The sequence below is a fragment of the Drosophila subpulchrella genome, unplaced genomic scaffold (genome assembly GCF_014743375.2).
Source record: "Drosophila subpulchrella strain 33 F10 #4 breed RU33 unplaced genomic scaffold, RU_Dsub_v1.1 Primary Assembly Seq132, whole genome shotgun sequence".
Taxonomy (NCBI): domain Eukaryota; kingdom Metazoa; phylum Arthropoda; class Insecta; order Diptera; family Drosophilidae; genus Drosophila; species Drosophila subpulchrella.
In genome coordinates, this window is record NW_023665475.1 from 52501 (window position 1) to 80000 (window position 27500).

A 27500-nucleotide genomic window follows, 5' to 3' on the forward strand; every position below is an offset into this window, starting at 1 on the left:
AATAAAACACTGTGTGTATATGGACCATAATATACACGCGTTGCGATATGTATTGTTCATCTCAGTTATGCGCATACATTGGATAATGCAACAACCTAAAATGTACAATGTTGTACCTGATTATTACAGGTTAATGTTTTATATAAATTTCAATATATATCGCTAAAAAAAAGTATTAATACCGTAAATGCCATTTAAAAAATACTTGATATATTATTGGTTATATGAAACTAAGACATTTCGCAGCATTCGTTTTAGGTATAAAAATCAATTTATTGAAGGAATTGATATATGCCAGTAAAATGGTGTATTTTTAATTTCTTTCAATAAAAACATATATGACAAAATTACCAAACCAATATATAAAACTCTAAGCGGTGGATCACTCGGCTCATGGGTCGATGAAGAACGCAGCAAACTGTGCGTCATCGTGTGAACTGCAGGACACATGAACATCGACATTTTGAACGCATATCGCAGTCCATGCTGTTATGTACTTTAATTAATTTTATAGTGCTGCTTGGACTACATATGGTTGAGGGTTGTAAGACTATGCTAATTAAGTTGTTTATATAAATTTTATAATGAAATTTTATAAGCATATGGTATATTATTGGATAATAATAATTTAATTATTATATTATTCATAATATTAACAAATATATGAAAAACATTATCTCACATTAGTAAATAATTTGAATGTGAAAAACGAAGAGAAATATTTTCTTTTTCAATCAAATAATACTGAGAAATGTCTAGCATAAAAAATTTATCTAGAATTGTCTCTTATTAAAGATTAGTAAATAGAAAGCCGTTGACAATATTATTATTCTTCGTTGATTCGTTAGACCAAACAAATGCCATACAAATATATAAAATATATAACGAATTTAATAAAATGTTTTATCATTATATATAAAGAATTAATTGCAAAAAAAGTTATACACAACCTCAACTCATATGGGACTACCCCCTGAATTTAAGCATATTAATTAGGGGAGGAAAAGAAACTAACCAGGATTTTCTTAGTAGCGGCGAGCGAAAAGAAATCAGTTCAGCACTAAGTCACTTTGTCTATATGGCAAATGTGAGATGCAGTGTATGGAGCGTCAATATTCTAGTATGAGAAATTAACGATTTAAGTCCTTCTTAAATGAGGCCATTTACCCATAGAGGGTGCCAGGCCCGTATAACGTTAATGATTACTAGATGATGTTTCCAAAGAGTCGTGTTGCTTGATAGTGCAGCACTAAGTGGGTGGTAAACTCCATCTAAAACTAAATATAACCATGAGACCGATAGTAAACAAGTACCGTGAGGGAAAGTTGAAAAGAACTCTGAATAGAGAGTTAAACAGTACGTGAAACTGCTTAGAGGTTAAGCCCGATGAACCTGAATATCCGTTATGGAAAATTCATCATTAAAATTGTAATATTTAAACAATATTATGATAATAGTGTGCATTTTTTCCATATAAGGACATTGTAATCTATTAGCATACAAAATTTATCATAAAATATAACTTATAGTTTATTCAAATTAATTTGCTTGCATTTTAACACAGAATAAATGTTATTAATTTGATAAAGTGCTGATAGATTTATATGAATACAGTGCGTTAATTTTTCGGAATTATATAATGGCATAATTATCATTGATTTTTGTGTTTATTATATGCACTTGTATGATTAACAATGCGAAAGATTCAGGATACCTTCGGGACCCGTCTTGAAACACGGACCAAGGAGTCTAACATATGTGCAAGTTATTGGGATATAAACCTAATAGCGTAATTAACTTGACTAATAATGGGATTAGTTTTTTAACTATTTATAGCTAATTAACACAATCCCGGGGCGTTCTATATAGTTATGTATAATGATATTTATATTATTTATGCCTCTAACTGGAACGTACCTTGAGCATATATGCTGTGACCCGAAAGATGGTGAACTATACTTGATCAGGTTGAAGTCAGGGGAAACCCTGATGGAAGACCGAAACAGTTCTGACGTGCAAATCGATTGTCAGAATTGAGTATAGGGGCGAAAGACCAATCGAACCATCTAGTAGCTGGTTCCTTCCGAAGTTTCCCTCAGGATAGCTGGTGCATTTTAATGTTATATAAAATAATCTTATCTGGTAAAGCGAATGATTAGAGGCCTTAGGGTCGAAACGATCTTAACCTATTCTCAAACTTTAAATGGGTAAGAACCTTAACTTTCTTGATATGAAGTTCAAGGTTATGATATAATGTGCCCAGTGGGCCACTTTTGGTAAGCAGAACTGGCGCTGTGGGATGAACCAAACGTAATGTTACGGTGCCCAAATTAACAACTCATGCAGATACCATGAAAGGCGTTGGTTGCTTAAAACAGCAGGACGGTGATCATGGAAGTCGAAATCCGCTAAGGAGTGTGTAACAACTCACCTGCCGAAGCAACTAGCCCTTAAAATGGATGGCGCTTAAGTTGTATACCTATACATTACCGCTAAAGTAGATGATTTATATTACTTGTGATATAAATTTTGAAACTTTAGTGAGTAGGAAGGTACAATGGTATGCGTAGAAGTGTTTGGCGTAAGCCTGCATGGAGCTGCCATTGGTACAGATCTTGGTGGTAGTAGCAAATAATCGAATGAGACCTTGGAGGACTGAAGTGGAGAAGGGTTTCGTGTGAACAGTGGTTGATCACGAGTTAGTCGGTCCTAAGTTCAAGGCGAAAGCCGAAAATTTTCAAGTAAAACACAAATGCCATACAAATATAATTATATTATATAAATCAAGCTAATTAATATACTTGAATAATTTTGAACGAAAGGGAATACGGTTCCAATTCCGTAACCTGTTGAGTATCCGTTTGTTATTAAATATGGGCCTCGTGCTCATCCTGGCAACAGGAACGACCATAAAGAAGCCGTCGAGAGATATCGGAAGAGTTTTCTTTTCTGTTTTATAGCCGTACTACCATGGAAGTCTTTCGCAGAGAGATATGGTAGATGGGCTAGAAGAGCATGACATATACTGTTGTGTCGATATTTTCTCCTCGGACCTTGAAAATTTATGGTGGGGACACGCAAACTTCTCAACAGGCCGTACCAATATCCGCAGCTGGTCTCCAAGGTGAAGAGTCTCTAGTCGATAGAATAATGTAGGTAAGGGAAGTCGGCAAATTAGATCCGTAACTTCGGGATAAGGATTGGCTCTGAAGATTGAGATAGTCGGGCTTGATTGGGAAACAATAACATGGTTTATGTGCTCGTTCTGGGTAAATAGAGTGTCTGGCATTTATGTTGGTCACTTGTTCCCCGGATAGTTTAGTTACGTAGCCAATTGTGGAACTTTCTTGCTAAAATTTTTAAGAATACTAATTGGGTTAAACCAATTAGTTCTTATTAATTATAACGATTATCAATTAACAATCAATTCAGAACTGGCACGGACTTGGGGAATCCGACTGTCTAATTAAAACAAAGCATTGTGATGGCCCTAGCGGGTGTTGACACAATGTGATTTCTGCCCAGTGCTCTGAATGTCAAAGTGAAGAAATTCAAGTAAGCGCGGGTCAACGGCGGGAGTAACTATGACTCTCTTAAGGTAGCCAAATGCCTCGTCATCTAATTAGTGACGCGCATGAATGGATTAACGAGATTCCTACTGTCCCTATCTACTATCTAGCGAAACCACAGCCAAGGGAACGGGCTTGGAATAATTAGCGGGGAAAGAAGACCCTTTTGAGCTTGACTCTAATCTGGCAGTGTAAGGAGACATAAGAGGTGTAGAATAAGTGGGAGATATTAGACTTCGGTTTGGTATCGCCAATGAAATACCACTACTCTTATTGTTTCCTTACTTACTTGATTAAATGGAACGTGTATCATTTCCTAGCCATTATACGGATATATTTATTATATCTTATGGTATTGGGTTTTGATGCAAGCTTCTTGATCAAAGTATCACGAGTTTGTTATATAATCGCAAACAAATTCTTTAATAAAACGGTGCATTTATGTATTTTTGATTTGAAAATTTGGTATAACTCCAATTACTCAGGTATGATCCAATTCAAGGACATTGCCAGGTAGGGAGTTTGACTGGGGCGGTACATCTCTCAAATAATAACGGAGGTGTCCCAAGGCCAGCTCAGTGCGGACAGAAACCACACATAGAGCAAAAGGGCAAATGCTGACTTGATCTCGGTGTTCAGTACACACAGGGACAGCAAAAGCTCGGCCTATCGATCCTTTTGGTTTAAAGAGTTTTTAACAAGAGGTGTCAGAAAAGTTACCATAGGGATAACTGGCTTGTGGCGGCCAAGCGTTCATAGCGACGTCGCTTTTTGATCCTTCGATGTCGGCTCTTCCTATCATTGTGAAGCAAAATTCACCAAGCGTTGGATTGTTCACCCATGCAAGGGAACGTGAGCTGGGTTTAGACCGTCGTGAGACAGGTTAGTTTTACCCTACTAATGACAAAACGTTGTTGCGACAGCATTCCTGCGTAGTACGAGAGGAACCGCAGGTACGGACCAATGGCACAATACTTGTTCGAGCGAACAGTGGTATGACGCTACGTCCGTTGGATTATGCCTGAACGCCTCTAAGGTCGTATCCGTGCTGGACTGCAATGATAAATAAGGGGCAATTTGCATTGTATGGCTTCTAAACCATTTAAAGTTTATAATTTACTTTATAAACGACAATGGATGTGATGCCAATGTAATTTGTAACATAGTAAATTGGGAGGATCTTTGATCACCTGATGCCGCGCTAGTTACATATAAAAGCATTATTTAATACAATGACAAAGCCTAGAATCAATTGTAAACGACTTTTGTAACAGGCAAGGTGTTGTAAGTGGTTGAGCAGCTGCCATACTGCGATCCACTGAAGCTTATCCTTTGCTTGATGATTCGATAATAAAGATGTTGCAAGCGGGCATAATCATTATGCTTGCTTGCAGCATCGCACGCCACTTTGTTTGTGGTGTGTAAGGTAGGGAAGAAGAAATATAAAAGACCTAAATTGGAAACATCAATATATAAGTAAATATTGAACAAACAAAATGTATCGTCATCTTATTAGTGACGCGATGATAAAGTGGCAAACATATTCCATGTATAAATATTCCTATGGTATTAAAATTCAAGTAAAGAGGACATATATAAAAGTTTGTATATATGGTTCATTCAATGGTAGCAGCGGTTGGTTGGTTGGTGTCTGCTCCTCTTATTGTTCAAAACTTATGTTATGGTAGCAAGTCTATATCGTCATATTATTAGTGACGCGAAAAAGTAGTGGCAAAACATATTCCATGTATAAATAAATATTCCTATGGTATTGAAATTCAAGTAAAGAGGCCATTCAAGTAAAGAGGACTTATATAAATATAAGTATATATAATGGTAGCAGCGCGGTTGGTTGGTTGGTGTGTCTGCTCCTCTTATTGTTCAAAACTTATGTTATGGTAGCAAGACTGTATCGTCATATTATTAGTGACGCGAAAAAGTAGTGGCAAAACATATTCCATGTATAAATATTCCTATGGTATTGAAATTCAACTAAAGAGGACATATAAAATTACTATCAATGGTAGCAGTGGTTGGTTGGTTGGTGGTTGGTTGGCGGCTGCTCCTATTATTGTTCAAGACTTATGTTATGGTAGCAAGTCTGTATCGTCATATTAATTATTAGTGACGCGAAAAAGTAGTGGAAATCATATTCCATGTATAAATAGATTCCTATGGTAATGAAATTTTCAAGTAAAGAGAGGACCATTCAAGTAAGAGGACATATAAAAAGTAAGTATATGTTCCTCCAATGGTAGCAGTGGTTGGTTGGTTGGCGGCTGATCCTCTTATTGTTCAAAACTTATTTTATCAATATGAGTTTGGCAATACAATAAAGAAGACCAATCTAATCCATATAAAACTAAATGTATTATATGGATATGCTTAGGAAACCCATATATTCATAAAAAAAAATTATGTATAGAAAATTATACATATATCTTTTATATAAATGAATCGTATGGATATCGCCTTATGGTAGGTATAATAACTTTTTAAGGCATAATAATGTATAATATAGAAAATATACATTGAAATATAAATGCATTTTTATAGATATGGCGGCATATAAGTGCCATATACACAAGAATAAATAATAGAATTTACCAATATATAATTAAAATGAGATATATAAACCTAGTGAGGGGCTGCACTAGTATATGAATCGTATGGATATGGCTTATAGGTATAATACCTATAAGGCATAATAATGTATAATATAATAAATATAAATTAAGATATGAATGAATTATATAAATATGGCATAGAAATGCCATATACATACATAAGAATAAATGGTAGAATTTACCCATATATCACTGAAACACGATATATAAACCTAATGATAGCTGGCACTAGTACTGTAAACATGCACGCAATAGTGCGTGGGGTAAAAAACTACTATAGGGAGGTGGTCGTTGGCGGGCCCCTCCTCGTATTGGTCAAAACTTATGTTATGCATATGAATTTGTCAATACTATATAGAACGCCAAGCATATCCATATAAACTATGGATATGCATAGAAATCCATACAAAAGTAAAAAAAAATTATGTATAGAAAAATATACATATATTTATATAAGTGAATCGTATGGATATGGCTTATAGGTATAATACCTATAAGGCATAATAATGTATAACAAGTAAATATACATTGAAATGTGAATGCATTGTATGGATATGGCATATAAATGCCATATATATAGAAATAAATTGTATATCAATGATATAACAATTATAAACCTAGTGAGGGGCGGCACTAGTGAATGAATCGTATGGATATGGCTTATAGGTATAATACCTATAAGGCATAATAATGTATAATATAATAAATATACATTAAGATATGAATGGATTGTATAAATATGGCATAGAAATGCCATATACATAAGAATAAATGGTAGAATTTACCCATATATCACTGAAACACGATATATAAACCTAGTGATAGCTGGCACTAGTACTGTAAACAGGCACGCAATAGTGCGTGGGGTAAAAAACTACTATAGGGAGGTGGTCGTTGGCGGGCCCCTCCTCGTATTGGTCAAAACTTATGTTATGCATATGAATTTGTCAATACTATATAGAACGCCAAGCATATCCATATAAACTATGGATATGCATAGAAATCCATACAAAAGTAAAAAAAATTATGTATAGAAAAATATACATATATTTATATAAGTGAATCGTATGGATATGGCTTATAGGTATAATACCTATAAGGCATAATAATGTATAACAAGTAATATACATTGAAATGTGAATGCATTGTATGGATATGGCATATAAATGCCATATATATAGAAATAAATTGTATATCAATGATATAACAATTATAAACCTAGTGAGGGGCGGCACTAGTGAATGAATCGTATGGATATGGCTTATAGGTATAATACCTATAAGGCATAATAATGTATAATATAATAAATATACATTAAGATATGAATGGATTGTATAAATATGGCATAGAAATGCCATATACATAAGAATAAATGGTAGAATTTACCCATATATCACTGAAACACGATATATAAACCTAGTGATAGCTGGCACTAGTACTGTAAACAGGCACGCAATAGTGCGTGGGGTAAAAAACTACTATAGGGAGGTGGTCGTTGGCGGGCCCCTCCTCGTATTGGTCAAAACTTATGTTATGCATATGAATTTGTCAATACTATATAGAACGCCAAGCATATCCATATAAACTATGGATATGCATAGAAAACCATACAAAAGTAAAAAAAAATTATGTATAGAAAAATATACATATATTTATATAAGTGAATCGTATGGATATGGCTTATAGGTATAATACCTATAAGGCATAATAATGTATAACAAGTAAATATACATTGAAATGTGAATGCATTGTATGGATATGGCATATAAATGCCATATATATAGAAATAAATTGTATATCAATGATATAACAATTATAAACCTAGTGAGGGGCGGCACTAGTGAATGAATCGTATGGATATGGCTTATAGGTATAATACCTATAAGGCATAATAATGTATAATATAATAAATATACATTAAGATATGAATGGATTGTATAAATATGGCATAGAAATGCCATATACATAAGAATAAATGGTAGAATTTACCCATATATCACTGAAACACGATATATAAACCTAGTGATAGCTGGCACTAGTACTGTAAACAGGCACGCAATAGTGCGTGGGGTAAAAAACTACTATAGGGAGGTGGTCGTTGGCGGGCCCCTCCTCGTATTGGTCAAAACTTATGTTATGCATATGAATTTGTCAATACTATATAGAACGCCAAGCATATCCATATAAACTATGGATATGCATAGAAAACCATACAAAAGTAAAAAAAAATTATGTATAGAAAAATATACATATATTTATATAAGTGAATCGTATGGATATGGCTTATAGGTATAATACCTATAAGGCATAATAATGTATAACAAGTAAATATACATTGAAATGTGAATGCATTGTATGGATATGGCATATAAATGCCATATATATAGAAATAAATTGTATATCAATGATATAACAATTATAAACCTAGTGAGGGGCGGCACTAGTGAATGAATCGTATGGATATGGCTTATAGGTATAATACCTATAAGGCATAATAATGTATAATATAATAAATATACATTAAGATATGAATGGATTGTATAAATATGGCATAGAAATGCCATATACATAAGAATAAATGGTAGAATTTACCCATATATCACTGAAACACGATATATAAACCTAGTGATAGCTGGCACTAGTACTGTAAACAGGCACGCAATAGTGCGTGGGGTAAAAAACTACTATAGGGAGGTGGTCGTTGGCGGGCCCCTCCTCGTATTGGTCAAAACTTATGTTATGCATATGAATTTGTCAATACTATATAGAACGCCAAGCATATCCATATAAACTATGGATATGCATAGAAATCCATACAAAAGTAAAAAAAAATTATGTATAGAAAAATATACATATATTTATATAAGTGAATCGTATGGATATGGCTTATAGGTATAATACCTATAAGGCATAATAATGTATAACAAGTAAATATACATTGAAATGTGAATGCATTGTATGGATATGGCATATAAATGCCATATATATAGAAATAAATTGTATATCAATGATATAACAATTATAAACCTAGTGAGGGGCGGCACTAGTGAATGAATCGTATGGATATGGCTTATAGGTATAATACCTATAAGGCATAATAATGTATAATATAATAAATATACATTAAGATATGAATGGATTGTATAAATATGGCATAGAAATGCCATATACATAAGAATAAATGGTAGAATTTACCCATATATCACTGAAACACGATATATAAACCTAGTGATAGCTGGCACTAGTACTGTAAACAGGCACGCAATAGTGCGTGGGGTAAAAAACTACTATAGGGAGGTGGTCGTTGGCGGGCCCCTCCTCGTATTGGTCAAAACTTATGTTATGCATATGAATTTGTCAATACTATATAGAACGCCAAGCATATCCATATAAACTATGGATATGCATAGAAAACCATACAAAAGTAAAAAAAAATTATGTATAGAAAAATATACATATATTTATATAAGTGAATCGTATGGATATGGCTTATAGGTATAATACCTATAAGGCATAATAATGTATAACAAGTAAATATACATTGAAATGTGAATGCATTGTATGGATATGGCATATAAATGCCATATATATAGAAATAAATTGTATATCAATGATATAACAATTATAAACCTAGTGAGGGGCGGCACTAGTGAATGAATCGTATGGATATGGCTTATAGGTATAATACCTATAAGGCATAATAATGTATAATATAATAAATATACATTAAGATATGAATGGATTGTATAAATATGGCATAGAAATGCCATATACATAAGAATAAATGGTAGAATTTACCCATATATCACTGAAACACGATATATAAACCTAGTGATAGCTGGCACTAGTACTGTAAACAGGCACGCAATAGTGCGTGGGGTAAAAAACTACTATAGGGAGGTGGTCGTTGGCGGGCCCCTCCTCGTATTGGTCAAAACTTATGTTATGCATATGAATTTGTCAATACTATATAGAACGCCAAGCATATCCATATAAACTATGGATATGCATAGAAAACCATACAAAAGTAAAAAAAAATTATGTATAGAAAAATATACATATATTTATATAAGTGAATCGTATGGATATGGCTTATAGGTATAATACCTATAAGGCATAATAATGTATAACAAGTAAATATACATTGAAATGTGAATGCATTGTATGGATATGGCATATAAATGCCATATATATAGAAATAAATTGTATATCAATGATATAACAATTATAAACCTAGTGAGGGGCGGCACTAGTGAATGAATCGTATGGATATGGCTTATAGGTATAATACCTATAAGGCATAATAATGTATAATATAATAAATATACATTAAGATATGAATGGATTGTATAAATATGGCATAGAAATGCCATATACATAAGAATAAATGGTAGAATTTACCCATATATCACTGAAACACGATATATAAACCTAGTGATAGCTGGCACTAGTACTGTAAACAGGCACGCAATAGTGCGTGGGGTAAAAAACTACTATAGGGAGGTGGTCGTTGGCGGGCCCCTCCTCGTATTGGTCAAAACTTATGTTATGCATATGAATTTGTCAATACTATATAGAACGCCAAGCATATCCATATAAACTATGGATATGCATAGAAAATCCATACAAAAGTAAAAAAAAATTATGTATAGAAAAAAATATACATATATTTATATAAGTGAATCGTATGGATATGGCTTATAGGTATAATACCTATAAGGCATAATAATGTATAACAAGTAAATATACATTGAAATGTGAATGCATTGTATGGATATGGCATATAAATGCCATATATATAGAAATAAATTGTATATCAATGATATAACAATTATAAACCTAGTGAGGGGCGGCACTAGTGAATGAATCGTATGGATATGGCTTATAGGTATAATACCTATAAGGCATAATAATGTATAATATAATAAATATACATTAAGATATGAATGGATTGTATAAATATGGCATAGAAATGCCATATACATAAGAATAAATGGTAGAATTTACCCATATATCACTGAAACACGATATATAAACCTAGTGATAGCTGGCACTAGTACTGTAAACAGGCACGCAATAGTGCGTGGGGTAAAAAACTACTATAGGGAGGTGGTCGTTGGCGGGCCCCTCCTCGTATTGGTCAAAACTTATGTTATGCATATGAATTTGTCAATACTATATAGAACGCCAAGCATATCCATATAAACTATGGATATGCATAGAAATCCATACAAAAATAAAAAAAAATTATGTATAGAAAAATATACATATATTTATATAAGTGAATCGTATGGATATGGCTTATAGGTATAATACCTATAAGGCATAATAATGTATAACAAGTAAATATACATTGAAATGTGAATGCATTGTATGGATATGGCATATAAATGCCATATATATAGAAATAAATTGTATATCAATGATATAACAATTATAAACCTAGTGAGGGGCGGCACTAGTGAATGAATCGTATGGATATGGCTTATAGGTATAATACCTATAAGGCATAATAATGTATAATATAATAAATATACATTAAGATATGAATGGATTGTATAAATATGGCATAGAAATGCCATATACATAAGAATAAATGGTAGAATTTACCCATATATCACTGAAACATGATATATAAACCTAGTGATAGCTGGCACTAGTACTGTAAACAGGCACGCAGTAGTGCGTGGGGTAAAAAACTACTATAGGGAGGTGGTCGTTGGCGGGCCCCTCCTCGTATTGGTCAAAACTTATGTTATGCGTAAACATATGATTTTGTCAATACTATAAAGAAAACTTGTTTTGTACATACAAAACTAAATGAATTATATGGATATTGAAAAATAAATGGCATTATATCCATATAATGAAAATATACTTGTATTCTCTTATTATAAGAGAGAATACCGTATAGTTGGTTGGCAAAGACAATTGAAAATACCCGAATTGCAGATGATGGGTTCAAAAACTACTATAGGGTGGTGTAGCAAATAATATGAAGATGATATATCCATATAATGGATATACACTAGTATTCTCTTATTATAATAGAGAATACCATATAAATGGTTGGCAAAGACAATTGAAAATACCCGAATTGAAGTTGACGGGTTCAAAAACTATTATAGGGTGATGTAGCAAATAAAATAATGAAGATATATCCATATAATGGAATTATATGTGTATTCTCTTATTATATGAGAGAGTACCAAACGGTTGATTGGCAAAGACAATTGAAAATACCCGAATTAAAGATATTGGGTCCAAAAACTACTATAGGATGGTCAATGGGCCGGCCATCTACTATTGACGTGACAAAATACTGTCTGTCGGTAGAGAAGATATTAATCCGTCAAATTTGTTTCTTTATTCATTTATGAATATGAGACTTGGCTCCACGGTTAATATTTTAAGCCCAAAGATAATAATGTTGAAACAAAGGCCAAGGTTTCTATTATACATAGAATAACAAATTGTTTCCGAACTTTATCGTTAATCCAAATAAATAATTACAATTGAGGCAGGCTAATAATGATATATATTTTGTATTGATAATCTTGATATATATGTATATTGGTCTGCCATTATCACATACTGAGTTATGTGATAATTCCCTGCGGGGATAAATTAAAAGAGGTGTCCCTATATTAAAAGAAAATAATATATATATATATTATTTTTTCTAACGTACATATCATATATGCGCTCGGTTTTATATTATATATTACCAAAGAGTCTTATATGAATATATACAGATAAATTTTAAATTTATCATCAAAATACAAATGATTTAATTCAATATTTTATATTGGTTAAACAAAAATTGTACATGTGTGGATACAATAATGACGTATGTCGAACAAAAAAGATATTTTAGAATGAAATATGCAAATATAAAGAAAATTATTACGTATTACGAAAAAAAATATTGTGTTTTTAACATCAATAATTAAAAAACTTGTTATTATTAGTGGCGGAACAAGTATATATTGTGAAAACAACAAACGTATACGAATGCTATATAAAATGGCCGTATTCGATAGAAAACAATCTATAAAATTTATATTGCTAATTTCTATTCAAAAATATGAATGAAATATGAATAAAAACATTATTCTGGTTGATCCTGCCAGTAGTTATATGCTTGTCTCAAAGATTAAGCCATGCATGTCTAAGTACACACGAATTAAAAGTGAAACCGCAAAAGGCTCATTATATCAGTTATGGTTCCTTAGATCGTTAACAGTTACTTGGATAACTGTGGTAATTCTAGAGCTAATACATGCAATTAAAACATGAACCTTATGGGACATGTGCTTTTATTAGGCTAAAACCAAGCGATCGCAAGATCGTTATATTGGTTGAACTCTAGATAACATGCAGATCGTATGGTCTTGTACCGACGACAGATCTTTCAAATGTCTGCCCTATCAACTTTTGATGGTAGTATCTAGGACTACCATGGTTGCAACGGGTAACGGGGAATCAGGGTTCGATTCCGGAGAGGGAGCCTGAGAAACGGCTACCACATCTAAGGAAGGCAGCAGGCGCGTAAATTACCCACTCCCAGCTCGGGGAGGTAGTGACGAAAAATAACAATACAGGACTCATATCCGAGGCCCTGTAATTGGAATGAGTACACTTTAAATCCTTTAACAAGGACCAATTGGAGGGCAAGTCTGGTGCCAGCAGCCGCGGTAATTCCAGCTCCAATAGCGTATATTAAAGTTGTTGCGGTTAAAACGTTCGTAGTTGAACTTGTGCTTCATACGGGTAGTACAACTTACAATTGTGGTTAGTACTATACCTTTATGTATGTAAGCGTATTACCGGTGGAGTTCTTACATGTGCTTAGATACTTGTATTTTTTCATATGTTCCTCCTATTTAAAAACCTGCATTAGTGCTCTTAAACGAGTGTTATTGTGGGCCGGTACAATTACTTTGAACAAATTAGAGTGCTTAAAGCAGGCTTCAAATGCCTGAATATTCTGTGCATGGGATAATGAAATAAGACCTCTGTTCTGCTTTCATTGGTTTTCAGATCAAGAGGTAATGATTAATAGAAGCAGTTTGGGGGCATTAGTATTACGACGCGAGAGGTGAAATTCTTGGACCGTCGTAAGACTAACTTAAGCGAAAGCATTTGCCAAAGATGTTTTCATTAATCAAGAACGAAAGTTAGAGGTTCGAAGGCGATCAGATACCGCCCTAGTTCTAACCATAAACGATGCCAGCTAGCAATTGGGTGTAGCTACTTTTATGGCTCTCTCAGTCGCTTCCCGGGAAACCAAAGCTTTTGGGCTCCGGGGGAAGTATGGTTGCAAAGCTGAAACTTAAAGGAATTGACGGAAGGGCACCACCAGGAGTGGAGCCTGCGGCTTAATTTGACTCAACACGGGAAAACTTACCAGGTCCGAACATAAGTGTGTAAGACAGATTGATAGCTCTTTCTCGAATCTATGGGTGGTGGTGCATGGCCGTTCTTAGTTCGTGGAGTGATTTGTCTGGTTAATTCCGATAACGAACGAGACTCAAATATATTAAATAGATATCTTCAGGATTATGGTGTTGAAGCTTATATAGCCTTCATTCATGGTGGCAGTAAAATGTTTATTGTGTTTGAATGTGTTTATATAAGTGGAGCCGTACCTGTTGGTTTGTCCCATTATAAGGACACTAGCTTCTTAAATGGACAAATTGCGTCTAGCAATAATGAGATTGAGCAATAACAGGTCTGTGATGCCCTTAGATGTCCTGGGCTGCACGCGCGCTACAATGAAAGTATCAACGTGTATTTCCTAGACCGAGAGGTCCGGGTAAACCGCTGAACCACTTTCATGCTTGGGATTGTGAACTGAAACTGTTCACATGAACTTGGAATTCCCAGTAAGTGTGAGTCATTAACTCGCATTGATTACGTCCCTGCCCTTTGTACACACCGCCCGTCGCTACTACCGATTGAATTATTTAGTGAGGTCTCCGGACGTGATCACTGTGACGCCTTGTGTGTTACGGTTGTTTCGCAAAAGTTGACCGAACTTGATTATTTAGAGGAAGTAAAAGTCGTAACAAGGTTTCCGTAGGTGAACCTGCGGAAGGATCATTATTGTTTAATATCCTTACCGTTAATAAAAAAATTTGTTTTTATTATAATAATATAATATATTATAGTAATACAAATAAAATATAAATTGCCAAAAATATGATCTTTTATAGATCAAATATAAAATTTCGAACAAGCAAATCGAAATAATAATTGTAATAATAAATATATTATTGCATTAAATAAGAGATAAATAAATAAGCAAAAGCAAACAAATAACAAATTCGAACAAGCAAATCGAAATTATTAAATTTATTTAATATTATTATTATATTGTATATTAAATGCAATTAATTAATAAAACACTGTGTGTATATGGACCATAATATACACGCGTTGCGATATGTATTGTTCATCTCAGTTATGCGCATACATTGGATAATGCAACAACCTAAAATGTACAATGTTGTACCTGATTATTACAGGTTAATGTTTTATATAAATTTCAATATATATCGCTAAAAAAAAGTATTAATACCGTAAATGCCATTTAAAAAATACTTGATATATTATTGGTTATATGAAACTAAGACATTTCGCAGCATTCGTTTTAGGTATAAAAATCAATTTATTGAAGGAATTGATATATGCCAGTAAAATGGTGTATTTTTAATTTCTTTCAATAAAAACATATATGACAAAATTACCAAACCAATATATAAAACTCTAAGCGGTGGATCACTCGGCTCATGGGTCGATGAAGAACGCAGCAAACTGTGCGTCATCGTGTGAACTGCAGGACACATGAACATCGACATTTTGAACGCATATCGCAGTCCATGCTGTTATGTACTTTAATTAATTTTATAGTGCTGCTTGGACTACATATGGTTGAGGGTTGTAAGACTATGCTAATTAAGTTGTTTATATAAATTTTATAATGAAATTTTATAAGCATATGGTATATTATTGGATAATAATAATTTAATTATTATATTATTCATAATATTAACAAATATATGAAAAACATTATCTCACATTAGTAAATAATTTGAATGTGAAAAACGAAGAGAAATATTTTCTTTTTCAATCAAATAATACTGAGAAATGTCTAGCATAAAAAATTTATCTAGAATTGTCTCTTATTAAAGATTAGTAAATAGAAAGCCGTTGACAATATTATTATTCTTCGTTGATTCGTTAGACCAAACAAATGCCATACAAATATATAAAATATATAACGAATTTAATAAAATGTTTTATCATTATATATAAAGAATTAATTGCAAAAAAAGTTATACACAACCTCAACTCATATGGGACTACCCCCTGAATTTAAGCATATTAATTAGGGGAGGAAAAGAAACTAACCAGGATTTTCTTAGTAGCGGCGAGCGAAAAGAAATCAGTTCAGCACTAAGTCACTTTGTCTATATGGCAAATGTGAGATGCAGTGTATGGAGCGTCAATATTCTAGTATGAGAAATTAACGATTTAAGTCCTTCTTAAATGAGGCCATTTACCCATAGAGGGTGCCAGGCCCGTATAACGTTAATGATTACTAGATGATGTTTCCAAAGAGTCGTGTTGCTTGATAGTGCAGCACTAAGTGGGTGGTAAACTCCATCTAAAACTAAATATAACCATGAGACCGATAGTAAACAAGTACCGTGAGGGAAAGTTGAAAAGAACTCTGAATAGAGAGTTAAACAGTACGTGAAACTGCTTAGAGGTTAAGCCCGATGAACCTGAATATCCGTTATGGAAAATTCATCATTAAAATTGTAATATTTAAACAATATTATGATAATAGTGTGCATTTTTTTCCATATAAGGACATTGTAATCTATTAGCATACAAAATTTATCATAAAATATAACTTATAGTTTATTCAAATTAATTTGCTTGCATTTTAACACAGAATAAATGTTATTAATTTGATAAAGTGCTGATAGATTTATATGAATACAGTGCGTTAATTTTTCGGAATTATATAATGGCATAATTATCATTGATTTTTGTGTTTATTATATGCACTTGTATGATTAACAATGCGAAAGATTCAGGATACCTTCGGGACCCGTCTTGAAACACGGACCAAGGAGTCTAACATATGTGCAAGTTATTGGGATATAAACCTAATAGCGTAATTAACTTGACTAATAATGGGATTAGTTTTTTAACTATTTATAGCTAATTAACACAATCCCGGGGCGTTCTATATAGTTATGTATAATGATATTTATATTATTTATGCCTCTAACTGGAACGTACCTTGAGCATATATGCTGTGACCCGAAAGATGGTGAACTATACTTGATCAGGTTGAAGTCAGGGGAAACCCTGATGGAAGACCGAAACAGTTCTGACGTGCAAATCGATTGTCAGAATTGAGTATAGGGGCGAAAGACCAATCGAACCATCTAGTAGCTGGTTCCTTCCGAAGTTTCCCTCAGGATAGCTGGTGCATTTTAATGTTATATAAAATAATCTTATCTGGTAAAGCGAATGATTAGAGGCCTTAGGGTCGAAACGATCTTAACCTATTCTCAAACTTTAAATGGGTAAGAACCTTAACTTTCTTGATATGAAGTTCAAGGTTATGATATAATGTGCCCAGTGGGCCACTTTTGGTAAGCAGAACTGGCGCTGTGGGATGAACCAAACGTAATGTTACGGTGCCCAAATTAACAACTCATGCAGATACCATGAAAGGCGTTGGTTGCTTAAAACAGCAGGACGGTGATCATGGAAGTCGAAATCCGCTAAGGAGTGTGTAACAACTCACCTGCCGAAGCAACTAGCCCTTAAAATGGATGGCGCTTAAGTTGTATACCTATACATTACCGCTAAAGTAGATGATTTATATTACTTGTGATATAAATTTTGAAACTTTAGTGAGTAGGAAGGTACAATGGTATGCGTAGAAGTGTTTGGCGTAAGCCTGCATGGAGCTGCCATTGGTACAGATCTTGGTGGTAGTAGCAAATAATCGAATGAGACCTTGGAGGACTGAAGTGGAGAAGGGTTTCGTGTGAACAGTGGTTGATCACGAGTTAGTCGGTCCTAAGTTCAAGGCGAAAGCCGAAAATTTTCAAGTAAAACACAAATGCCATACAAATATAATTATATTATATAAATCAAGCTAATTAATATACTTGAATAATTTTGAACGAAAGGGAATACGGTTCCAATTCCGTAACCTGTTGAGTATCCGTTTGTTATTAAATATGGGCCTCGTGCTCATCCTGGCAACAGGAACGACCATAAAGAAGCCGTCGAGAGATATCGGAAGAGTTTTCTTTTCTGTTTTATAGCCGTACTACCATGGAAGTCTTTCGCAGAGAGATATGGTAGATGGGCTAGAAGAGCATGACATATACTGTTGTGTCGATATTTTCTCCTCGGACCTTGAAAATTTATGGTGGGGACACGCAAACTTCTCAACAGGCCGTACCAATATCCGCAGCTGGTCTCCAAGGTGAAGAGTCTCTAGTCGATAGAATAATGTAGGTAAGGGAAGTCGGCAAATTAGATCCGTAACTTCGGGATAAGGATTGGCTCTGAAGATTGAGATAGTCGGGCTTGATTGGGAAACAATAACATGGTTTATGTGCTCGTTCTGGGTAAATAGAGTGTCTGGCATTTATGTTGGTCACTTGTTCCCCGGATAGTTTAGTTACGTAGCCAATTGTGGAACTTTCTTGCTAAAATTTTTAAGAATACTAATTGGGTTAAACCAATTAGTTCTTATTAATTATAACGATTATCAATTAACAATCAATTCAGAACTGGCACGGACTTGGGGAATCCGACTGTCTAATTAAAACAAAGCATTGTGATGGCCCTAGCGGGTGTTGACACAATGTGATTTCTGCCCAGTGCTCTGAATGTCAAAGTGAAGAAATTCAAGTAAGCGCGGGTCAACGGCGGGAGTAACTATGACTCTCTTAAGGTAGCCAAATGCCTCGTCATCTAATTAGTGACGCGCATGAATGGATTAACGAGATTCCTACTGTCCCTATCTACTATCTAGCGAAACCACAGCCAAGGGAACGGGCTTGGAATAATTAGCGGGGAAAGAAGACCCTTTTGAGCTTGACTCTAATCTGGCAGTGTAAGGAGACATAAGAGGTGTAGAATAAGTGGGAGATATTAGACTTCGGTTTGGTATCGCCAATGAAATACCACTACTCTTATTGTTTCCTTACTTACTTGATTAAATGGAACGTGTATCATTTCCTAGCCATTATACGGATATATTTATTATATCTTATGGTATTGGGTTTTGATGCAAGCTTCTTGATCAAAGTATCACGAGTTTGTTATATAATCGCAAACAAATTCTTTAATAAAACGGTGCATTTATGTATTTTTGATTTGAAAATTTGGTATAACTCCAATTACTCAGGTATGATCCAATTCAAGGACATTGCCAGGTAGGGAGTTTGACTGGGGCGGTACATCTCTCAAATAATAACGGAGGTGTCCCAAGGCCAGCTCAGTGCGGACAGAAACCACACATAGAGCAAAAGGGCAAATGCTGACTTGATCTCGGTGTTCAGTACACACAGGGACAGCAAAAGCTCGGCCTATCGATCCTTTTGGTTTAAAGAGTTTTTAACAAGAGGTGTCAGAAAAGTTACCATAGGGATAACTGGCTTGTGGCGGCCAAGCGTTCATAGCGACGTCGCTTTTTGATCCTTCGATGTCGGCTCTTCCTATCATTGTGAAGCAAAATTCACCAAGCGTTGGATTGTTCACCCATGCAAGGGAACGTGAGCTGGGTTTAGACCGTCGTGAGACAGGTTAGTTTTACCCTACTAATGACAAAACGTTGTTGCGACAGCATTCCTGCGTAGTACGAGAGGAACCGCAGGTACGGACCAATGGCACAATACTTGTTCGAGCGAACAGTGGTATGACGCTACGTCCGTTGGATTATGCCTGAACGCCTCTAAGGTCGTATCCGTGCTGGACTGCAATGATAAATAAGGGGCAATTTGCATTGTATGGCTTCTAAACCATTTAAAGTTTATAATTTACTTTATAAACGACAATGGATGTGATGCCAATGTAATTTGTAACATAGTAAATTGGGAGGATCTTTGATCACCTGATGCCGCGCTAGTTACATATAAAAGCATTATTTAATACAATGACAAAGCCTAGAATCAATTGTAAACGACTTTTGTAACAGGCAAGGTGTTGTAAGTGGTTGAGCAGCTGCCATACTGCGATCCACTGAAGCTTATCCTTTGCTTGATGATTCGATAATAAAGATGTTGCAAGCGGGCATAATCATTATGCTTGCTTGCAGCATCGCACGCCACTTTGTTTGTGGTGTGTAAGGTAGGGAAGAAGAAATATAAAAGACCTAAATTGGAAACATCAATATATAAGTAAATATTGAACAAACAAAATGTATCGTCATCTTATTAGTGACGCGATGATAAAGTGGCAAACATATTCCATGTATAAATATTCCTATGGTATTAAAATTCAAGTAAAGAGGACATATATAAAAGTTTGTATATATGGTTCATTCAATGGTAGCAGCGGTTGGTTGGTTGGTGTCTGCTCCTCTTATTGTTCAAAACTTATGTTATGGTAGCAAGTCTATATCGTCATATTATTAGTGACGCGAAAAAGTAGTGGCAAAACATATTCCATGTATAAATAAATATTCCTATGGTATTGAAATTCAAGTAAAGAGGCCATTCAAGTAAAGAGGACTTATATAAATATAAGTATATATAATGGTAGCAGCGCGGTTGGTTGGTTGGTGTGTCTGCTCCTCTTATTGTTCAAAACTTATGTTATGGTAGCAAGACTGTATCGTCATATTATTAGTGACGCGAAAAAGTAGTGGCAAAACATATTCCATGTATAAATATTCCTATGGTATTGAAATTCAACTAAAGAGGACATATAAAATTACTATCAATGGTAGCAGTGGTTGGTTGGTTGGTGGTTGGTTGGCGGCTGCTCCTATTATTGTTCAAGACTTATGTTATGGTAGCAAGTCTGTATCGTCATATTAATTATTAGTGACGCGAAAAAGTAGTGGAAATCATATTCCATGTATAAATAGATTCCTATGGTAATGAAATTTTCAAGTAAAGAGAGGACCATTCAAGTAAGAGGACATATAAAAAGTAAGTATATGTTCCTCCAATGGTAGCAGTGGTTGGTTGGTTGGCGGCTGATCCTCTTATTGTTCAAAACTTATTTTATCAATATGAGTTTGGCAATACAATAAAGAAGACCAATCTAATCCATATAAAACTAAATGTATTATATGGATATGCTTAGGAAACCCATATATTCATAAAAAAAAATTATGTATAGAAAATTATACATATATCTTTTATATAAATGAATCGTATGGATATCGCCTTATGGTAGGTATAATAACTTTTTAAGGCATAATAATGTATAATATAGAAAATATACATTGAAATATAAATGCATTTTTATAGATATGGCGGCATATAAGTGCCATATACACAAGAATAAATAATAGAATTTACCAATATATAATTAAAATGAGATATATAAACCTAGTGAGGGGCTGCACTAGTATATGAATCGTATGGATATGGCTTATAGGTATAATACCTATAAGGCATAATAATGTATAATATAATAAATATAAATTAAGATATGAATGAATTATATAAATATGGCATAGAAATGCCATATACATACATAAGAATAAATGGTAGAATTTACCCATATATCACTGAAACACGATATATAAACCTAATGATAGCTGGCACTAGTACTGTAAACATGCACGCAATAGTGCGTGGGGTAAAAAACTACTATAGGGAGGTGGTCGTTGGCGGGCCCCTCCTCGTATTGGTCAAAACTTATGTTATGCATATGAATTTGTCAATACTATATAGAACGCCAAGCATATCCATATAAACTATGGATATGCATAGAAATCCATACAAAAGTAAAAAAAAATTATGTATAGAAAAATATACATATATTTATATAAGTGAATCGTATGGATATGGCTTATAGGTATAATACCTATAAGGCATAATAATGTATAACAAGTAAATATACATTGAAATGTGAATGCATTGTATGGATATGGCATATAAATGCCATATATATAGAAATAAATTGTATATCAATGATATAACAATTATAAACCTAGTGAGGGGCGGCACTAGTGAATGAATCGTATGGATATGGCTTATAGGTATAATACCTATAAGGCATAATAATGTATAATATAATAAATATACATTAAGATATGAATGGATTGTATAAATATGGCATAGAAATGCCATATACATAAGAATAAATGGTAGAATTTACCCATATATCACTGAAACACGATATATAAACCTAGTGATAGCTGGCACTAGTACTGTAAACAGGCACGCAATAGTGCGTGGGGTAAAAAACTACTATAGGGAGGTGGTCGTTGGCGGGCCCCTCCTCGTATTGGTCAAAACTTATGTTATGCATATGAATTTGTCAATACTATATAGAACGCCAAGCATATCCATATAAACTATGGATATGCATAGAAATCCATACAAAAGTAAAAAAAAATTATGTATAGAAAAATATACATATATTTATATAAGTGAATCGTATGGATATGGCTTATAGGTATAATACCTATAAGGCATAATAATGTATAACAAGTAAATATACATTGAAATGTGAATGCATTGTATGGATATGGCATATAAATGCCATATATATAGAAATAAATTGTATATCAATGATATAACAATTATAAACCTAGTGAGGGGCGGCACTAGTGAATGAATCGTATGGATATGGCTTATAGGTATAATACCTATAAGGCATAATAATGTATAATATAATAAATATACATTAAGATATGAATGGATTGTATAAATATGGCATAGAAATGCCATATACATAAGAATAAATGGTAGAATTTACCCATATATCACTGAAACACGATATATAAACCTAGTGATAGCTGGCACTAGTACTGTAAACAGGCACGCAATAGTGCGTGGGGTAAAAAACTACTATAGGGAGGTGGTCGTTGGCGGGCCCCTCCTCGTATTGGTCAAAACTTATGTTATGCATATGAATTTGTCAATACTATATAGAACGCCAAGCATATCCATATAAACTATGGATATGCATAGAAAACCATACAAAAGTAAAAAAAAATTATGTATAGAAAAATATACATATATTTATATAAGTGAATCGTATGGATATGGCTTATAGGTATAATACCTATAAGGCATAATAATGTATAACAAGTAAATATACATTGAAATGTGAATGCATTGTATGGATATGGCATATAAATGCCATATATATAGAAATAAATTGTATATCAATGATATAACAATTATAAACCTAGTGAGGGGCGGCACTAGTGAATGAATCGTATGGATATGGCTTATAGGTATAATACCTATAAGGCATAATAATGTATAATATAATAAATATACATTAAGATATGAATGGATTGTATAAATATGGCATAGAAATGCCATATACATAAGAATAAATGGTAGAATTTACCCATATATCACTGAAACACGATATATAAACCTAGTGATAGCTGGCACTAGTACTGTAAACAGGCACGCAATAGTGCGTGGGGTAAAAAACTACTATAGGGAGGTGGTCGTTGGCGGGCCCCTCCTCGTATTGGTCAAAACTTATGTTATGCATATGAATTTGTCAATACTATATAGAACGCCAAGCATATCCATATAAACTATGGATATGCATAGAAATCCATACAAAAGTAAAAAAAAATTATGTATAGAAAAATATACATATATTTATATAAGTGAATCGTATGGATATGGCTTATAGGTATAATACCTATAAGGCATAATAATGTATAACAAGTAAATATACATTGAAATGTGAATGCATTGTATGGATATGGCATATAAATGCCATATATATAGAAATAAATTGTATATCAATGATATAACAATTATAAACCTAGTGAGGGGCGGCACTAGTGAATGAATCGTATGGATATGGCTTATAGGTATAATACCTATAAGGCATAATAATGTATAATATAATAAATATACATTAAGATATGAATGGATTGTATAAATATGGCATAGAAATGCCATATACATAAGAATAAATGGTAGAATTTACCCATATATCACTGAAACACGATATATAAACCTAGTGATAGCTGGCACTAGTACTGTAAACAGGCACGCAATAGTGCGTGGGGTAAAAAACTACTATAGGGAGGTGGTCGTTGGCGGGCCCCTCCTCGTATTGGTCAAAACTTATGTTATGCATATGAATTTGTCAATACTATATAGAACGCCAAGCATATCCATATAAACTATGGATATGCATAGAAAATCCATACAAAAGTAAAAAAAAATTATGTATAGAAAAATATACATATATTTATATAAGTGAATCGTATGGATATGGCTTATAGGTATAATACCTATAAGGCATAATAATGTATAACAAGTAAATATACATTGAAATGTGAATGCATTGTATGGATATGGCATATAAATGCCATATATATAGAAATAAATTGTATATCAATGATATAACAATTATAAACCTAGTGAGGGGCGGCACTAGTGAATGAATCGTATGGATATGGCTTATAGGTATAATACCTATAAGGCATAATAATGTATAATATAATAAATATACATTAAGATATGAATGGATTGTATAAATATGGCATAGAAATGCCATATACATAAGAATAAATGGTAGAATTTACCCATATATCACTGAAACACGATATATAAACCTAGTGATAGCTGGCACTAGTACTGTAAACAGGCACGCAATAGTGCGTGGGGTAAAAAACTACTATAGGGAGGTGGTCGTTGGCGGGCCCCTCCTCGTATTGGTCAAAACTTATGTTATGCATATGAATTTGTCAATACTATATAGAACGCCAAGCATATCCATATAAACTATGGATATGCATAGAAAACCATACAAAAGTAAAAAAAAATTATGTATAGAAAAATATACATATATTTATATAAGTGAATCGTATGGATATGGCTTATAGGTATAATACCTATAAGGCATAATAATGTATAACAAGTAAATATACATTGAAATGTGAATGCATTGTATGGATATGGCATATAAATGCCATATATATAGAAATAAATTGTATATCAATGATATAACAATTATAAACCTAGTGAGGGGCGGCACTAGTGAATGAATCGTATGGATATGGCTTATAGGTATAATACCTATAAGGCATAATAATGTATAATATAATAAATATACATTAAGATATGAATGGATTGTATAAATATGGCATAGAAATGCCATATACATAAGAATAAATGGTAGAATTTACCCATATATCACTGAAACACGATATATAAACCTAGTGATAGCTGGCACTAGTACTGTAAACAGGCACGCAATAGTGCGTGGGGTAAAAAACTACTATAGGGAGGTGGTCGTTGGCGGGCCCCTCCTCGTATTGGTCAAAACTTATGTTATGCATATGAATTTGTCAATACTATATAGAACGCCAAGCATATCCATATAAACTATGGATATGCATAGAAAACCATACAAAAGTAAAAAAAAATTATGTATAGAAAAAATATACATATATTTATATAAGTGAATCGTATGGATATGGCTTATAGGTATAATACCTATAAGGCATAATAATGTATAACAAGTAAATATACATTGAAATGTGAATGCATTGTATGGATATGGCATATAAATGCCATATATATAGAAATAAATTGTATATCAATGATATAACAATTATAAACCTAGTGAGGGGCGGCACTAGTGAATGAATCGTATGGATATGGCTTATAGGTATAATACCTATAAGGCATAATAATGTATAATATAATAAATATACATTAAGATATGAATGGATTGTATAAATATGGCATAGAAATGCCATATACATAAGAATAAATGGTAGAATTTACCCATATATCACTGAAACACGATATATAAACCTAGTGATAGCTGGCACTAGTACTGTAAACAGGCACGCAATAGTGCGTGGGGTAAAAAACTACTATAGGGAGGTGGTCGTTGGCGGGCCCCTCCTCGTATTGGTCAAAACTTATGTTATGCATATGAATTTGTCAATACTATATAGAACGCCAAGCATATCCATATAAACTATGGATATGCATAGAAACCATACAAAAGTAAAAAAAAATTATGTATAGAAAAATATACATATATTTATATAAGTGAATCGTATGGATATGGCTTATAGGTATAATACCTATAAGGCATAATAATGTATAACAAGTAAATATACATTGAAATGTGAATGCATTGTATGGATATGGCATATAAATGCCATATATATAGAAATAAATTGTATATCAATGATATAACAATTATAAACCTAGTGAGGGGCGGCACTAGTGAATGAATCGTATGGATATGGCTTATAGGTATAATACCTATAAGGCATAATAATGTATAATATAATAAATATACATTAAGATATGAATGGATTGTATAAATATGGCATAGAAATGCCATATACATAAGAATAAATGGTAGAATTTACCCATATATCACTGAAACACTGATATATAAACCTAGTGATAGCTGGCACTAGTACTGTAAACAGGCACGCAAGTAGTGCGTGGGGTAAAAAACTACTATAGGGAGGTGGTCGTTGGCGGGCCCCTCCTCGTATTGGTCAAAACTTATGTTATGCGTAAACATATGATTTTGTCAATACTATAAAGAAAACTTGTTTTGTACATACAAAACTAAATGAATTATATGGATATTGAAAAATAAATGGCATTATATCCATATAATGAAAATATACTTGTATTCTCTTATTATAAGAGAGAATACCGTATAGTTGGTTGGCAAAGACAATTGAAAATACCCGAATTGCAGATGATGGGTTCAAAAACTACTATAGGGTGGTGTAGCAAATAATATGAAGATGATATATCCATATAATGGATATACACTAGTATTCTCTTATTATAATAGAGAATACCATATAAATGGTTGGCAAAGACAATTGAAAATACCCGAATTGAAGTTGACGGGTTCAAAAACTATTATAGGGTGATGTAGCAAATAAAATAATGAAGATATATCCATATAATGGAATTATATGTGTATTCTCTTATTATATGAGAGAGTACCAAACGGTTGATTGGCAAAGACAATTGAAAATACCCGAATTAAAGATATTGGGTCCAAAAACTACTATAGGATGGTCAATGGGCCGGCCATCTACTAT

General features: G+C 33.3%; 5 non-coding genes across 5 annotated transcripts; all 5 read left to right on the forward strand.

Moving 5' to 3' along the window:
- Positions 1–366: 366 nt before the first annotated feature.
- Positions 367–545, forward strand: LOC119558751. Its single transcript, XR_005220407.1, has one exon. It is a non-coding gene; the product is annotated as a 5.8S ribosomal RNA (ribosomal RNA).
- Positions 546–946: 401 nt separating this feature from the next.
- Positions 947–4917, forward strand: LOC119558746. Its single transcript, XR_005220402.1, has one exon. It is a non-coding gene; the product is annotated as a large subunit ribosomal RNA (ribosomal RNA).
- Positions 4918–13309: 8392 nt separating this feature from the next.
- LOC119558738 lies at positions 13310–15304 on the forward strand. Its single transcript, XR_005220395.1, has one exon. It is a non-coding gene; the product is annotated as a small subunit ribosomal RNA (ribosomal RNA).
- A 659-nt stretch (positions 15305–15963) lies between these two features.
- Positions 15964–16142, forward strand: LOC119558752. The gene has a single exon (XR_005220408.1). It is a non-coding gene; the product is annotated as a 5.8S ribosomal RNA (ribosomal RNA).
- A 401-nt stretch (positions 16143–16543) lies between these two features.
- On the forward strand, positions 16544–20515 carry LOC119558748. Its single transcript, XR_005220404.1, has one exon. It is a non-coding gene; the product is annotated as a large subunit ribosomal RNA (ribosomal RNA).
- The last annotated feature ends 6985 nt before the right edge of the window (positions 20516–27500 follow it).